Source organism: Mercenaria mercenaria, chromosome 9 (assembly GCF_021730395.1).
Source record: "Mercenaria mercenaria strain notata chromosome 9, MADL_Memer_1, whole genome shotgun sequence".
In the NCBI taxonomy this organism is placed as follows: Eukaryota; Metazoa; Mollusca; class Bivalvia; order Venerida; family Veneridae; genus Mercenaria; species Mercenaria mercenaria.
In genome coordinates, this window is record NC_069369.1 from 2,060,756 (window position 1) to 2,078,854 (window position 18,099).

Here is an 18,099-nt window from a genome sequence, read left to right on the forward strand (position 1 = left end):
GCCCATCAGCCGTTATGTTGGCGTCTGTAGAGTTAGGGGTTTCCTTTTCAAAAACTGTAATCTTGAGCGGGGAAATTATTATATCCCCCCCTTTTGCTGACGGGCCAAAAAAGGGGGGCATCATGTTCTTCAAAATTTTTGTTTTACTTTTTACTCGGTATTTGCAGATTGTGGCTATCTATCATGTCGCATTTGGCTTTACACCTTTGTTAATTTTTTCTCCCTTTTGAAATAAAGCTTTGAAACTTCAACACTTGGTACTCCCCTTCCCATTTTAGCAAGAAAAATATAACCCCGTCAAGTTTTTGTTTTAAATTTTAACCCCTTTTTAATTTAAAAAATTTTGGGTTAATTTTTTTGTGCCTGGTTCAATTTTTTGTTAACTTTTTTAACAGTTTTGTAAAATTAGACGAAATTTTTTTAAAAAAAGGACCCTTTAAATGAAATTAAAATCATGAAATTTTATGTGTGTAAATTATATATCCTTTTCCCCTTTTCTAGCACAGTAAAACAAAACATGACCTTTCAAAACCCCTACTTTTAAATTCTTGTCGCATTTTTCTTGATGTTTAGTGTGTTCCTTTGTTTGCTGAAAAAAATGTTCCCAATTATAAAGAATGATTTTCGTTTTAATTTTCTAAAAACTATTCATACTAGGTAAAAAAAGTAACAAAAAAAACATGTCTTTTTAAAAACAAGTGGGTTTTTGTTTAGCATTTTTAAAGAAAAAAAAAACATTTTAAAAAGAACTAAACAATGTAACTTCCACAACAAAAGATTTTTACCAACTAGACTTTTTTTCCATTTTCCATTTATAGAACATATTCCAGTAGATCCAGCCAACAGTATGATTGTTAGGTCACAGAGGCAGTTGTATTTGGTGAAACAGCCATAACAAAAAGTAACACAGCAGTGTAGGAACATACAATAATTTAGTATTGCAACATGGTTTAGTCAAACAAAAGTCTAAAAGTTATGCCGTTATTCATGAGCAGGGTTTTTATCCAGATTTAAAACTTCCCCCTGCAAAATTTCTATTAAAGAACTGTCCTTTTTCATTTTTGGACAGTCCCATTAACTTTAAAAGGGGTGCTTCCAAAAAGTACTGATGAAGGGCGAACAGTGCAGATCTTGATCAGACTGTACAAATGTGCAGGTTGATCAAGATCTACACTTTTGGAAAGGCAGAATCAATTGTGTCCAGCATGATTGAAAGGTTAAAGCAAAAGATACCACAATTAGCATTTGTTTCATATTGTTAGGTCTACAAGTTGAAAAACTGAACTGGTCACAGTATTAGTTGCAAATTGAACCACTTTTAGGCACTTTTGTCAAAATAACAAAAGGAAATTCTCCTTTTGCTTCTCCACATGTTCAAAAAAAGAAGGTAATAATAACCAAACCTTTCATATTAAGGATATTCCTAGCAACCATAAACTGGTTTTTTATTACAAAAAAATATTATATGAAAATTCTCGGTTTCGATGTTGCTAAACTGAACACCAAAAGTAATTTTTATTCAGTATTTTCCAGATTTGCTTCATTAAACAAAAATGAAAAAAAAAGGGGGGATTCAAAAAGACAGAATTCATAAAAAAAAAAATTTAAACGCTATTTTTAAAAAAATTGCTTGGACATTTGAATGCCTTCCTTTAATAGCCGGGTTTTCTATTTTGAGTCCCCTTGTTTTCTTTTTACTTTTAAATAAAAAAATTTGTGAAAAGGTAAACAGAAGGGGGCCACCAATATACAGCATTTCCTGAAGATATTATACACCAAAAGGGGACCTCCCTTGATGACCCTTCCCCAGAACCTGCGTTTGAGGAGCAGTTGCTAACCAACACAGATGCTCTTGCTGAGGAGAATGAAGTGGAGGTATATTGAATATTATTGATGTTGCCCACTTCTACACATTTTTCTGCCACTTACAACCTTTTAAGATTGCATAGAATGTGATTTGGATACAACAATTATATTGTAAATAGGACGTAAGTAGCAGGAAGGACCTTCTCTTATTGTTGACTGTAAAAAGTTGTATAAACAATATCTTAAAAATCACCAGCTTGATAAGTATCTTATATTTGTACTTTCAGAAATTAAAGGCTTTTGCAAGGGTGTTACAATATGAAATTCAATATAAACAGTTTCAGTGAGAAATCTATGAAACAATACATTGTTTCTTTAGTTTTTTGAAAAGTCTTTTTTTTCACTTACGACCTTTTTTTTGGAATTATTGATTCCCTCATAAAATGAATGAAGAAACACGACCGGGTCACTGGGCCCCAAATCAAGGTCACACTTGTGGGTAAAAGGGTCAAATAGCTAAACTTGTGTCACTTATAAATATAAATTGTTTGGAAGATTTTCATGAAACTATTATCAGTATTTAATTTTATCCAGATGTCGTGCAGATCACATGAACAGGGGCATTTAGTCTGAGGTCAAGGTCACATTTAGGGGTCAAAAATAAAATTAAGTTTCATTGTTAATCTTAACGAGCAACAGAATAAAAAACCCATTAACATGTCCAAGGTAAAGCAAACTTTGGGGAAAAGATCAAAGCTCAAATTCTTCCCTCATCACCCCTTTCTAACCAGGGGAAGATTTCATAAACCAGTATTAAATTTCAACTTTTTTTAGGTGACTTGTGAGTGATAAACCTGTTCACTGGGTAAAGGATAAAGGGCCACTTGAAGGTCAAAGACATGACAAACATGTACTTTTTTTTGTTTCAAAGAAAAATCTGGGTTTTTTTATCACCTTTTATGATAATGACTTATTTTTAGTTGGAGCATTTTAAAACTTAACAGTGTTTGTTTGAGGGGTTTTTAAGTCTCCTTCTTTTTTTAATTCATATAGCAACTTCAAAGTAAACTGCATTTGTCCTAATACAGAACAAGAACTGTCTTAAAGCCACTAGATAGCTTTCTAAATTTTTTTAACCCAAACCCTGAGTTTTAAATCAAAAGTTGTAAATAATAAGAGTAAGGCCTTACCCAAATTGGGTTTTGGGAAGCCCCTTTACGGATACCACCCCCTTTTCTGATTTGTTAAAAAACATGCCGAAAAGTGTGCATGTTGTTTTTTTCCCTAAATATGATAGTGGGAAATTTAAAAATTTTTCTTCTAAAAACTGATGTCCGGTTTTTTGAATTAATTTCCAGAATAATTTTGGGTGATCTCTACCAAGACTTTCAGATTATTCTGTTTGGTTTGAGTTTTTTTTGGTTGCATGATATTTCTTTTTGATAAATATGAAACCTTTTAAGTAGTCCGGTTATATATTATCTGCTGCAGTATTTAATCAAAGTATTCAGAGATAATGGTCAATTTGCTGCAAATTAAAGGAAAAATACCTATGTATCAGTAATTGGATAAAGTATGTCTAGTTTGTTTTTTTTCAGTTTTTTTTTTTGCTTTGAAAATTGCTTTCTGTTATTAAAAGGCAACTAAGCAGGGTATTTCCAGTTTTGGTATCAGTAAGTACCACTGTGTCCCCATTTCATGTGTAGTCAATATTTACACTTTGTCAATAAAATAAAATGCTACTACATATTGGAAATGTAAAAAAATCTTTATGTCAAAAACTGTTTGTCCAACTTAGAAATAATTTCACAAAAGTGTTCTTTGGAAAAGATCAGCTATGTTTTTTTTCATGATATTCTGATTTGTCAAAAAACATTAAAATATATCTTAGAATGTCAACTGCTCAGATTTCGAAATAGTGTCATAGAAATGTACCTTGGGTACCCTCTGTTAAAAATTTTTAAAACATCTTGATTATCAAAAAAAAAAACAACAAAAATCCGGTTTCTGCCAGATTGTCTTATTTTTTCTCATAGGACTCCATGAAAAACTTCAAAGTCTTCTTTTCGGGTCTGCATGCCATTTTTTCCCGGGCATAAAATATTTCTTTGAAAAAGGGTTTGGGTACGAAACTACGGTGATATTTTGGGGCCATCATGCCCCCTTCTTTTTTTTGGACAGTTTTCCCTGAAATTTTGAAAAATTTTTTATCATCCAATAGAAAACAGTTTTTTGTAAACTTAAAAGACCCATTGCACTTTTTATTTATTTTCAATTAGATTAAGCATCTATCCAAATAGTGAAAATGCACAATTACATAAAAAAAAACTTCTTCCAGTATTACAAATGAGCTTTTACAATCAGAGCTATTAAGGGGAGGCAATCAAAACAGTGGTTTCAGAAAAACTCCCTATTGCGTTAATCAGATATTCAAACTTGTGACAAATATCTGAGGTAACAATTACCAGAAATAGGAAAAAATTGGCATAATTTATGATCAGAATAAAACAAACAACAACAGAAGCATTATGAATCTTCATATATGAATACTTGATATATGGCAAAGATTATATTTCATGCTGGTACATGGAATTAAGCTTCAAGTTGGTTTTCTCAAGAAAAAATACTTGATAACTAGGAAAGATTACTGGTATTCTTCTTGATAAACAAAAACCAGAAATGCTTCAACCAGATTGTTCCTCTTACACTTAAACTAATTTTTTATATATTTATAACTCATTTTATAGGCCCATGATTCCAAAGATCCCCACAGAAGAAATTTGGTGTAGCAAGGAAGTGCCCCCCACATTACCTCGCGGCCACCCCCTACTCCCAAAGAGAAAAAAAACACCCAGCGGGGGAATTTTCCTCCCTTTCTACGTTAGACGGGAAGAAATGTACAAAAAATTTTTGATGGTTTTGATCAAATTTTTGAACACAGTGAGGAAATTGTTTGATACAGATTCCGACAGGATAGTGACACAGCTGTAAAAAAAGAAAAAATATGTCTGTTTTAAAAAGCAAAGTGCTGAAAAAAAGTGGGAATGATAAGACATTGAAGATGGAAGATGTGACCGCCTTTCCCATCACCCTCTGGCCACAAAATCTGTACGTCCGAGATTTGATTTGTTTCTGCATTTTTTCGGGCTTCCAATAAAAAACTAGAAAGCAATGCGATAATCCACCACTTTCCCCGAAAATTTGACTCTGTTACTAATGCCCAAACTAAACCAAAGAAACTGCATTTCATAAAACAGGGTTTACTTGAAACCAAAAAAGATCCACAAAGATCTGTAAGTCCTACTTTGAACTTGCTTGGGGAAGCCCCAGTAGTTCCGAAACGAAATTACAATGAAGGTGCGTTAAAGTTTGTTGAATAGTGAAAAGAAACTTGAAACAAAATGAGAAAGTATTGTTTTTTTTAAACACAAATTTGGTAGCTGTAAAAAGCAACTCTGAAAAATAACTAAAAAATCAAAAACCCCAAAACAGCTTTTATAGTTCCCTTCGAATGATGGAGGTGTTTATAAAACTTTGCAGAGAAACCAAAAGAACCACAAAAAATACCATTTTAAATAACATGTTAATGGAACAACGAAGATGAGTGTATGAACAACAGGGGAGTTTCAAGTGCAAAAGAAGAGATAGTGAGATGAGTTTGCTTATAACGACCAGAGAAATTTAAATTTTCCCTTCCTGATAAAAAACTTGAAAGGCGAATGTAATGGAAAGGTAGAGATGAGAAACAATGGAAGTGATACGCATTCGCATAAAAAAGGAGGTGTGTTATCTAAGATTTTCAACAGGAAATCTGCCAAGGACAGAGAACTTCCGGAACGACTCCTTGTTTCAGTGCCGATAATGGTTCTCAAGATCTGCAGTGACGTTCCAGAATCTATGGCTTTTCAAATGAAAACTGTTGAGCCATCGAGGGGAAAATTTTTTTATTCAATTTTCCCAATCCTGTGTTGAACAAAACCAAACCATCTAGATTCAGACATTTGAAACTCTCTCTGTTGGAAAATGAACCAATGTCAAGCCAAGAAACACCACCGATAGAGCTTCCAAAGAGAGATTTTGCTCAACCTCCAGTTAATTCCTCTATGGAAAATGGAAGTACAAGACCTAAACAAAATATGTCAATGTCGATGAGAGAACCTATACAAGGATTCAACCAAAATGCTTATGAGCCTATAGATCTTTCAAAAAGTGTGAATTTTGACTATCAGAGTCAACGACCACCTGCTCCTAGTCCCCCTACTAAAATTAAACTGAACAGGTTCTCTGACATAGACTGTGCTCCTGAGCAAACCCCGATTGCACCACCAAGAAGAAATCGTAAATCTGAAAAATCTGAACGAGGGCATTCATGTTCTCCAGACTCCGAAAGGAAGAGCCCTCATGCATCAACTCCACAGATTCCAGCCGGATCTCCACCAGTTCCAAAGAGAAGGCAGACTGGTAAAGATGTGATGAGTGCCTCGGCAAGGGAACCAGCATTACCGCCGAGAAATCATCAATGATAAAGCCGCAGTTCCACCCCCCACGGAGAGCAGGGGTATTGAGAGCAACTTTGATTCAAGGGTAAAGTCAAAATTTTCGTTTTTTTGCACAAAGCTTTCAGATATACCCCTTTTTTTTTTGCTGAAACGATAGTTTGCGAAATTTTTCGGGGGCACGAAATTTTAGGGTTATGGTAAAAACTTATTTCGGAGGTAAAAAACCCACGGATTTTGAACTTTTGAACAAAAAAATGAAGGGGAAATTTTTTTACGTTTTAATATTTTTGGGGATTAAACTCGACCAAAGATCCAAAAAAAAAATTAGTCCCCAATTAAAAAAAATATTTACAGTATTGTTGCTGGTTTCACTTAATTTTGTTAATCGGATTATGGGAAGGGTCTCCGTAAAGTCTCCTTCCCCATCGCCCCGAACACTCTTGCCCGCTCCATATTTCCAAACCCCTTAAAGGTTTTTCTTTTCGGGGTCAAATGATTACCTCTAAAGACGATTGCAGAATCCATGAATCACCTTGTCAGCTAAAGGGTCAAGGTCAAAACTCGAGTAAAAGGTTTTGAGCCTTCCATTTGTCGCTTGTATCCCCAAAAAACCCCTTAAAGGAAATATTATAAAACTTGGTCATCAAGACAATGTGCAGAACCCATGAGTCACCAAATGCCGGCTCAAGGTCAAGGTCACAATTAGGGTGAAAGGTTTGACCCTCTATTTTGTGTCCCCTCTATTCTCCAAAACCCCTTTTGAAGGTTTTTATAAAATTTTGGTCAAATGATCCCCTCATCAAAAAAATGTGCAAATTTTATAGTACCCCATCCCGGGCTAAAGGGTAAAGGGTCACACCTTGGGGTCAAAATTTGAGCCTCCATTTTGGCCCATTTCTGTATCTCCTAAACCCCTTGAAGGTTTTTTCATCAAACTTGGGTCAAATAATCACCTCATCAAGACGTTGTGCAGAATTCATATCAGCCATTCATTCAAGGAAGGGTCACAGCTAAAGGTCAATGGTTTCCCCTTTAAATTCCATAGCAGGGCGGAAATTTTAGCTGTTTTTCAGATGCCTTGTTCAAGATGTATTTGTGCTGGTGTAGATCCAGTGAAATACTTTTCCAGACAGCTAAGTTTCATTTTACTGAGCTGTTCAAGTTGAATTTAAAGCATCATAAACATAAATAAAAAAAGTGTATGTTTTTCTTTTAAAAAAATATAAACAGCATTATTTCAGGGGGAATCAGTAAGTTATGCTTCATTTCATTTTTCAAAAATTCTTCTTTCCTAAGTTTACTTACTAAAAAGGGATCACCTACTTACTAAAGGGGTATCCTAGGTCAAAATTTTAAAAGGGGAATGATTCTCCTCCACAATTTAAAGGGGGAAATCAAGGGAAATTTTAAAGGGGAAGTTTCGCATAGTATTCGTTTTCCCCACTATTTCCATTTTTGTGGGGTTTGCTAAACTTTTTCAACAGAATTATTAAGGGAAATTGAAAATTGCATTATTATTATCATAATTCTAAATCAAATACAAATGAGTTTTGAAAAAGTCGCCTTTAAATTTTTTAAACCGAAATTTTTACGTCCAAACTCGTAAATTTTTTCAGGTGAGATCGAAACGCTGAAAAATTTTCATTTATGTTTCGTTTTTCGGCTTTAATAATGCCTGATTCTTTCATCGACTTGTTTAATTTATACATTTAATTTTTTTATTATTAATTTTTCGAAAATAATACCAAACTTGTAGATATTTTGGGAATCTTTTTTTAAAAATTTTGTAAGGGCAGTTCAGATGTCCGCGGAAACGTTTTTTTCCACAGTGCCCCCGGGAAAATTTATTTTTCAGAAATTGACCCTATTTGAAAAAATTTTCCCCCCGCATCACTGAGCATATAGTGATGTTGTCCGTCTGTCCGTTCGTTTGTCCGTTTGTCCGCACGCACGGTTGGTACCTTAGGTGGTAGGAGGTGTGGCCTAGGACAATAGAAATCCTTTGTATTCATTCCATAACCATTTAATTCTTTTGTTCCTTTAGTGGTCATTCTATTGTTTCAAACAATGGGAAAGCCACCTAATACCTAAAATATGGGTGTCCCTCCGTTTTGGGGGTTAACCAAATGGACCGTTTTTTTCTGCATCAATCCCCTTACTAGAATGACTTGATACTAATCAGTTTTTAACCCGTGACCATTCCTCATCTTTAGACATCACCCCGACCTCAGTTTTTACCTTACCGTGACCTCATTTTTTACTTAGGGTTTCTTTATATGGGGCCCCTCTTCGTTAAACCCAAAAGGGACCGTTTCGTCTAGCATCAAGCCCTTTACAAGATGAATTGATACTAAAGCAGATGTAACCCCTGACCATTTCCCCATCTTTAAAAAACACCTGACCTCGTTTGCCTTACCCCGTTTTGGCTTAGTTTTTCTTTGTTCGACAAGGTGACACCAGGGGATCAAAACGTTTATTTTAACCGTCCTTGATTTGAGTTTGTTTTTTAATAAAACAAAAATAATATACAATTGAAGCATTTTTAAAGACATGCACCGTTAAGTTTTTTCGCTTTTTTTTCACCCATTTAAAAATTTTCAAAAATGGGGCAGCTTACAATATTATTTATAATACATGGGTATTAACAAAATTTCGAATTTGAAAAGGGAGTAAAGGGGGGTTGACAATGGATTTTCATAATTCAATCTAGAAATGCACAAGTTTTTTTCAACTTAAATAAACAATTACAAAACTCTGAAAAACTCAGCGATTCGGATTTTGCCCGGAGGCGATAATTAGGTGAAGTGGCCCGACTTTACAGCGACGATATCGTTCAAATCGCCTTGTAGGATGATCCCTGCTTACTAATAATACTTTAAGCTTTAAGGTTCTCATGCTTTCTGCTCAAAATTGTGAAAACAGTGTGTGTAGTGCTTATCTAATTCACACTAAAAAAAAAGGTTGTCCCAGTGGCTCTGAAGTTAATTGTGAAAATTGACAGTATCTGCTCTCTTACTTGAGTAAATCTTATTCAGTTTTCACCAAACTTGGTATAATATCCCAGATTTGATAACCAGTCAGATGGTTTCACTCACTCTTACTTTTTGCCTTTAAAAGACTTCAAAATGCAAAAAGAACAAATTTTTCTGCTTAACAAGTTTTTAATATTAGCTTACCCCTTTTCCCAATGTTCACCAAAAATATGAATGTAAATGGGATAACTCGCCGAAGCTTTTTTTTGGGGTGAGTTATGGTCCCCTTAAAAAGCAGAATCTTAGAAAATTGACAACTAATTCTGCTCATTAAGTACAGTATTTTATGTTAAATGTTACTTGCTGTGACAGGTAATTGAACAGTTTGGCATTTTTTTTTTCAACTTGCAAAAATACATTTTTTTAGTTTTTTTTGAATTTTTAAAACTATAAGCAGAAAAATTTTCTTTTTAAATACTATAATGTACAAGGTAATCTGAAAATCATTGACATTTTAATTTTACCTTTTTCAATAGCAAAAAAAAAATGGGATTTTTTCTTTTTAGGAGGGGCAAAACCCCAAAACGATCCCAATGCTTCACTCAACAGTCAATAAAACCCTTCAAAACCCTTTCTGTTATGAACCTAAAACGAATCAAAGTGGGCTACTTAAAAACTGAGATAGAGTTACGGAGGATGGGGGAAAATCTTTCCCAAAGTGCATTTCCCAAAATGGCTTAGCTCTAGTGGAATGTTTCAATAAATATGGTAAAAGAACGCACATAATTTTAGTAATAATGTTCCCCTGTACTTCACTTAATCAAACAAAAAATAACTTAATTCAGTTTGAAAAATATGAGTACTTGTAACTCACCCCCGCCCCATACCATTTTATGTTAAATAAAAAAACTTAAATTGCCATAGAATTGCTGAAAAAATTTCAGTAAAATTCCTTTTGTTTCCCCTGTTTATTCTTGGAATAAAAAAAAAATTTGTCAATGATAAAATATCTCTGTAATGAGCCAGAAAGTCTGTTGAATTTCCCTCACCGAACTTTTTTCAGGAAAACCCATTAGTATTGGGAAGGGAGGGATTCATCATCGTCGCCTGTCTCAAAATTTTTAGCCCCTATTTCAAAGAAATTAGTATTCTACTCCCCTGGCGTCGGCGTCGGCTTTTAACCTTGGTTTGTTTTTTTCATGCAAGTACATAAGCCTTTTAAAAAAAGGATATAGCTTTGAAATTTTTTTTAGCTCGACTATTCGAAGAATAGTTACTATTCTAACCCTGGCGTCGGCGTTGGGTCACAAAAATTGGTTAAATTTTTGCTGAAGTACATACAGCCATCAATTAAAGCATATAGCTTTTTTAAACTTATTTTTTTCTTTTTTTTAGGTCAATTCCAAAGTCTCTGGGTCAATCCCCTAACTCGCATGATTTGACAAATTATGCCCCCCCTTTTTACTTAGAAATTTTGGTTAAAGTTTTACATGCAAGTTACTATCTCCAAAACAATGCAATATTTAAATTTAAACTTCCCTGTGTCTTCGGGGTTTTTAAAAAACGTTATAGCAGCAAGTCCCCCAAACTGACTTTTTATTTTTTCCAAAATTTGCCCCCTTTTTTGGCTTAAAAATTTTTGGTTAAATTTTTGCGGCAAGTACATACAGCTTTTCATAAGCCAATAGTTTGAAACTTATTTTTCTTTTTTTAGATCAATTTTCCAACCTCCTGGGGTCAAGACCCCTAACTCGAATTATTTTGAGCAAAATTTTGCCCCCTTTTTTGATTTGAAAAATTTGGTTAAAATTTAACATGCAAGTTATTTTCCAAAACTAATGCAATATTGATTTTAACTTCACAGTGTCTTCGGGTTATAAAACTGTTGATACAGCAAGTCCCTAAATCTGACCTTTTATTTTGGGCCAAATTATCCCCCCTTTGGACTTAAAAATTTGGTTAAAATTTGCGTCAAGTCAACACTATTACAAAAGGCATAAGATTGAAACTTATTTTTTCTATTTCTAATCAATTATTTCTTTACTGGAAAAAGTTCCCCTTCTGGCATTATTTTGGGGAAATTATGCCCCTTTTGGACTTTTAAAATTCTGGTTAAAGTTTTACATGCGAGTTTCATCTCCAAAACTAATGCGATATGAATTGAAAAATTTTAAGGCCTTAGGGGTTTAAAACAGTGATAGCAGCAAGTCCCTAACTATTGCATTTTGGTCAATTTTTTCCCTCTTTGAATTAAAATTCTTTTGATATTTAACCTTTTTGGTAATATTTTCCGCCCCTTGGGGCAATATTTTGAATAGTCGAGCTTGGCGTCTCGGAAGCTCTTTTTTCTTTTCTAGGTCAAATTTCCAACCCCTTGGGCAATCCCCAAAATCTGCATTATTTTGAGCAAATTATACCCCCTTTTTGGGCTCAGAAAATTTTTGGGTTTAAAAATTTTTCATGCAAGTTTACTATCTCAAAACTAATGCAGATATTTTTGAAACTTCAAATGTGTTCGGGGTTATAAAACAGTTTTAGCACAAGTCCCATAACTTGACCTTTATTTTAAAAAAAATTATCCCCCTTTTGGACTTAGAAAATTTGGATAAGGTGAGCGTCAAGTACATACAGCATTACTAAAGACATATAATTTTTAAACTTTTTTTTCTTTTTCTAGGCAATTACCAACCTCACTGGGGCAAGACCCCCTAACTCTGGGCATTATTTTGAGCAAATTATGCCCCCCCTTTTGCTTTAAATTTTGGTTTAAGTTTTAAAAAGCAATTTTCTACTCCAAAACTAATGCAGATATTGATTTGAAACTCACATGTGTCTTTGGGGTTTAAACTAGTTATACACAATTCCCCCTAACCTGAACCTTCATTTTTTCCCAAATTTGCCCCCTTTTGGGGGCTTAGAAAAATGCTGGTTAAAGTTTTTCTGAAGTACATACAGCATTTCAAAAGGCATATAATTTTAAATTATTTTTTCTTTTTCTGATCAATTTTCCAACCCCACTGGGGCAAGTCCCCCTAAACTCCCGACTGTTTTTTGGCAAATTATGCCCCCTTTTTGACTTAGAAAATTTTTTGGGTTTAAAATTTTACATGCAATTATTATCTCCCCCCTAATGCAATATTGAATTGAAACTTCACATGTGTCTTCGGGTTTTTCCCCCTTTCTTTAATTAAAACTCTTTTGATATTAACCTTTTTTGGGGAATATTTTCCGCTTCCGGGAAATAATTTTAATGTCCCGGGTTGGGTGTCTTACGGACAGTCTTGTTACATAAACAACTTTCCTCGGGAAAAACTAGTAATTAAAACCAAACTGGGCAGTAGTTTCCGGTTTATTCTATAACTTTTGGATTATTTTCGTTAGCTCCTTTGTGCCTGCCGAGCTAAAAAAAGGAAACTTCAACATTTTATCTGAAGAGCCACTTTCTTACTTAATCAAACTTGGTCTTTTTGCTCATTTTAAAATTTTCTTCCCCCCAAATTTTAAAATGGGTGCACTTGGGCCCCTACTGCGAAAAAAAAAAAATCTTAACATTTTCGGTTGGGTTTTTTCATTTAATTTATTTTTTTAAGGGCCTATCCCAAATTTATTAATTTTTTTGTTTGTCCCGGGGGGGGGGGGGGGGGGGCCCATTTAGCATGTAGTTCATTTAAGGGTTTTTAAAAATCATTTTGACAAATTTTAAGGGGAAAAGAATAACAAATTTAAAAACCTTTTAAAAATTTCTTATTTTTAGAACGCTGGATGGGTTTTCATCAAACTTGGTCGTATTCACATAAGATCTTCTATCATTTTGTTCAAATGGGGGTGATTGGGCCCCCTTTTAAAGGGGCTTTAAAGGTAAAAAATAAAAAAAAACTTTAAAAAAATTTTTTAATCATGAACTCCTTGAGTATCTTCATCAAAATTGGTCTGTAATTCCCCTTATAAAGGCTTCCTAAATTTTTTAAAACTTTGGTTTAAATTACATTTTTAGGGACTCGGGAAAAACCTCTCCCCCAAAATTGAACAAATATGCAAACACGTTTTAGAGCAGCCGAACTAAAAATAGAAAAATATTGAAACAATTTCTCCTTATGAACCGGTTGATGAATCTTCATTAATCTTAGTCTGTAGCATTATTTGAAGGTCCTTTTCCAAATTTGCTCAAATGGGGCCATTCTTGTCCCTTTAAGGGGCCAGAAGAGTAAAAAATAGGAACTTTTCCCACTGAACGTCTTGACAGATCTACATTGCACTTAGTCTGTAGCATATATTGTACTAATAATGTGTATTTTAAGGATTGCTGGGTGGGATGTGAAGAAGTTTCCACGACTGTATGACAAGTTCCATATTGGTGACCAGCTTATTTCAATAAATGACGTCCAAGTTACTGATCTCTCATTTACACACAAACTTGTTAAAAATGTTAAAGGTAAGGACAAATACAGACACAGGATCATGTAAGCTTTAAAACAAAATCATTACCTGTCTTAAAGTATCACATGACAGAAACTTCGTAAAGTATTTTTTTTATTATGATAGAGCCTTGTTTGGAAAGAAAACTTATTTGAATATGTTTAATAGAAGAAATTAATCATCATCAAAATGAAGAAACTGTACCCGTTAAATATTGCTCAGATTTAAAATAATCAAATCAGTTATCCTTTGATGACCTCTGCCAACTTCTTTTAAGCCATTTTGAATTGTTGAAAAACATGGCTGTACTTTTCACTGTTTATTGTTACCGGTATATGAAAAACTTTAAAATTCATCTCCTAAACTGCTAATCTTTCAAGCCAAAATAAATTTTTTAAAAGAACAGGATGCCGGAAAAAAGTAATTTTTTTGATAGGGTTTTAGAAAAATAAAAAATCTTCTCTAAATTGGGCTTGATTTTAAACTAACTCACAGCAAATTTTTTGTGGAAATAACCCTCACCAAATTTTTTTCTTTTTTTGATTTTTAGAAAAAAGGGGCCAGAGGCTTAGCTTTTTCTCAACTTGGCGTATGGGGAAAATTTAAAAAAAATTTCCAAAAACCAATGGCCAAATTCCAAAGTATTGCATTGAAATGTTTCCCTTGGGGTTTCCCACTACAGAATTTTTCTTCAAATATTTTGATTTGGCCCTGTTGGCCAGGGTAAATTCTCTATGAGGAAAAAATCATTTTTCCATAACTGTTGGCCTGATTTTAAATTTTCCCCTGAAAATGCCCTCAGATGACCCCTGCAAAACTTTATATGATTTGTTAAAAATAGTAACTTAGTCCCAAGGAAGTTAATATGGAAAAAATTAAAAAATATTGTTCCCCGAGTCCTCTCAGGCCAGATTTCAAAGTGATTTCACACAAATCTACTGTGGTTGATCTTAATTAGTTGGATAATTCTACTATGTAGGGGAGATTTTTCATTTAAAGACAATAAGAAAATTCAAAAAATTTTTTGTCAAAAAAATGCTTTCTTTTTTCAAAATAATTTTTTTCCTTAGATGAACCTTTACCAAAATCTTTCAATTATTCTTTCCCCCAGGGGCGTGCCATGTTTCCTCTTTATATATAAAGTATAAACTTTTAATATTCTTTTCAGGAATTCCTTACTTGGTTTCAAAATGATTTTACTGAAATTTTTCCTTTTGAAAACCCTTTTCAAGAGCATTCAGATTATTTTTATTTGTTAAAATAAAAATGGGGGCTAGAGGCATGTCCCTTAACCATGTATGTAGTAGAAACTTTAAAAATATTCTTTTCAGACACTTCTGGTCAGATTTTGAATAATTTCACAGAAACATTCCTCCACTAACCGTAAACCATGTTTGTCCAAGACATTTCAATTTGTCAAAAACATGGCCCACCAGAGAGCATAAACTAACTGGTTTACTTTTTTCCAGTATGTTTATTAAAAATATATACATATTGGACGTGTCAGTTTAAAAAACCCCTAACTTCAAAATGGGACCTTTTTAGGAGATGATGAAAATTATTTTTCTCTGGTTTTGGATGAAGGTTTAACCAGTTTTTTTCGAACATGGTTATTGGCTTTAAAAGCACTTAGGGTTTTTTAACTCAGTAAAACTGTATACAAATTTTCTCCCAACCTAAGACTTCATTACTTTTTTCACTAATTTATTAATTTATGATACTCATTGGACTAATACAAAAATGGCAATTTTAAAACCCCCAATAAAATGGGACTATTTTGTACGATGGAAAACCCAAAAATGTAACCAGTACAGGGGTTTCCCTGTTTGTGGGACTGAGACACGACTAAAAGGGCTCTAGGAGGAAATTTTGCAGATACAGTTTATGAAGAAAAAAACCCGAACATTTTTCACACAAAACCACAGTTTCAGGTTTTGGATCTACTCTTCAATATAGTGTCTTCTTGAAATTTTGAGATAATTCAACATTTTTCTTTTACAACCTTGTACCTAAAGTTCAAGCAAGCTGTGAAACTTAGGTGAACAATCTAGGGTCATCAATACCTTCTTGTTAAGAGTACAAAATCCAAATAATAATGGTATTACTTCTGTAAGCATTCGTAATCTTTCCAAGAAAAGTAACTAAAAATAATGTGATTGTGACATGTTTGTTGTTGCTTACATAAATTTTGTTTTGGGGGGAGTTCAGGTTTCTGCTTCAAACACCTACCTATACTCACCAGGGGGTTTGAAAACTTTCTTTGAGTGTAGCATGCTTCATCAAGGGAAGCTAATGGTTTTTTGTCTAGGTATACTTAAAGAAATAACAGTAAAAGATTTTTGAAAATTTAACAATATAATTTTCACAGAGACATTACAAAAAACTGTTTTTTTTTTTCAGCTGAAATTAGAGATTCTATACGTAAATACCAAATGCCCAGGTGTTTCTATACAGAGGGCACGAAGGTGAAGCCAGGGATTAAAAGGTGGTGGGGACAGCTGAAGTAAGTTTTTATATGGGAATAAAAGTCTTTAAAAAAAATGTTACAGATCCCTGAATATTTTGTCTTAAAGGGGGAGAATGCAACAACTTGGCTGTATATGATAGTCATTCTTAGCAATTTATAATTTTTGTATCATTATTCTTATCTCACTGTATTAAGGATGAAATATCAGTTTTTTCTGCGAATTGTTTTGAATGTTGATTTTACACACACAATTTTTTTTTAAAAAAAATATTATCTTAATTAGTGCTTTGTCGCTGAATAAATCATTGGAGTTCAGATGCGAAGGAATTTTCATCACGAGGGTGCAGCCCGAGTAATATAATGGTACGTGTACGTACTGAACGCAATGATTTTATTTAAGACCAAATACAAATAGTTTGTTATTTTTTTTTCGATTTCTAACACGCGGCATCATTTAAAATTTTTCCATTTTAATTGGGGTTTTTTTCCAGCGCACCGCTGTGCTATTTGACGCAGTGACGTAATAATTGTGACGTTAGAAAAATGAATTGTTGTATAATAATTCACTGTTTTCAGCTTCCTTGTTTAAGAGGAAAATGGATCGGATCGTATTAAAGTTATATATTTAGTTGAGTTAAATACTTATGATGAGAATTTTCTTCATTTGAAGTAAATACCTTATGATATTTTAGTGAATGACACCTGTCTACTAAATATTTTTTTTTGGTCAATATAAAAATGATACTGCTGATGAGAGGTTTTTGATTAATGCCATACTGGAGAGATAGAGAGTTTAATACATTTTGTTAAAGGCTGTATCATATTGTGCTCAGTTGAATTTTGCATATTCAATGATGGGGATACTATTGACTGTTGAAGTTCTCTCCCTTCCCTTACAAAGTCCATGAAGTATAGATGTTGATGACATTTTATCTGGCATGGATTCAATTTCTTCATTTAAATTTTTCTTGTTAGTTCAGAAGCTTTATATATGAAATATTTTTTGTCTGACATTATTGCAGTAGTATTAATTACTCCAGTGATAGCTCTACAACATGATCTACAATGCACATGCTATGCAATTTGAAAATATTTGTTGTATAATTATGTTTTGCATGGGCCTGTGGCCTTAGAGCAAATAAAATTTGTCATTGTCATTATGTCTCACCCAGGAGACATATTGTTTTTGCCCTGTCCGCCCGTCCGTCCGTACGTCACACTTCATTTCCGAGCAATAACTGGAGAACCATTTGACCTAGAACCTTCAAACTTTATAGGGTTGTAGGGCTGCTGGAGTAGACGACCCCTATTGTTTTTGGGGTCACTCTGTCAAAGGTCAAGGCCACAGGGGCCTGAACATTGAAAACCATTTCCGATCAATAACTAGAGAACCACTTGACCAAGAATGTTGAAACTTCATACGATGATTGATCATGAAGAGTAGATGACCCCTATTGATTTTGGGGTCACTCCGTCAAAGGTCAAGGTCACAGGGGCCTGAACATGGATAACCATTTCCGATCAATAATTAGAGAACCACTTGACCCAGAATGTTGAAACTTCATAGGATGATTGTACATGCAAAATAGATGACCCCTATTGATTTTGGGGTCACTCCATTAAAGGTCAAGGTCACAGGGGCCTGAACATTGAAAACCATTTCCAGTCAGTAACTTGAGAACCACTTGACCCAGAATGTTGAAACTTAATAGGATGATTGGTCATGCAAAGTAGATGACCCCTAACGATTTTGGGGTCACTCTGTGAAAGGTCAGTCACAGGGGCCTGAACATTGAAAACCATTTCCGGTCAGTAACTTGAGAACCACTTGACCCAGAATGATGAAACTTCATAGAATGGTTGGTCATGCAGAGTAGATGACCCCTAACGATTTTGGGGTCACTCTGTTAAAGGTCAAGGCCACAGGGGCCTGAACATG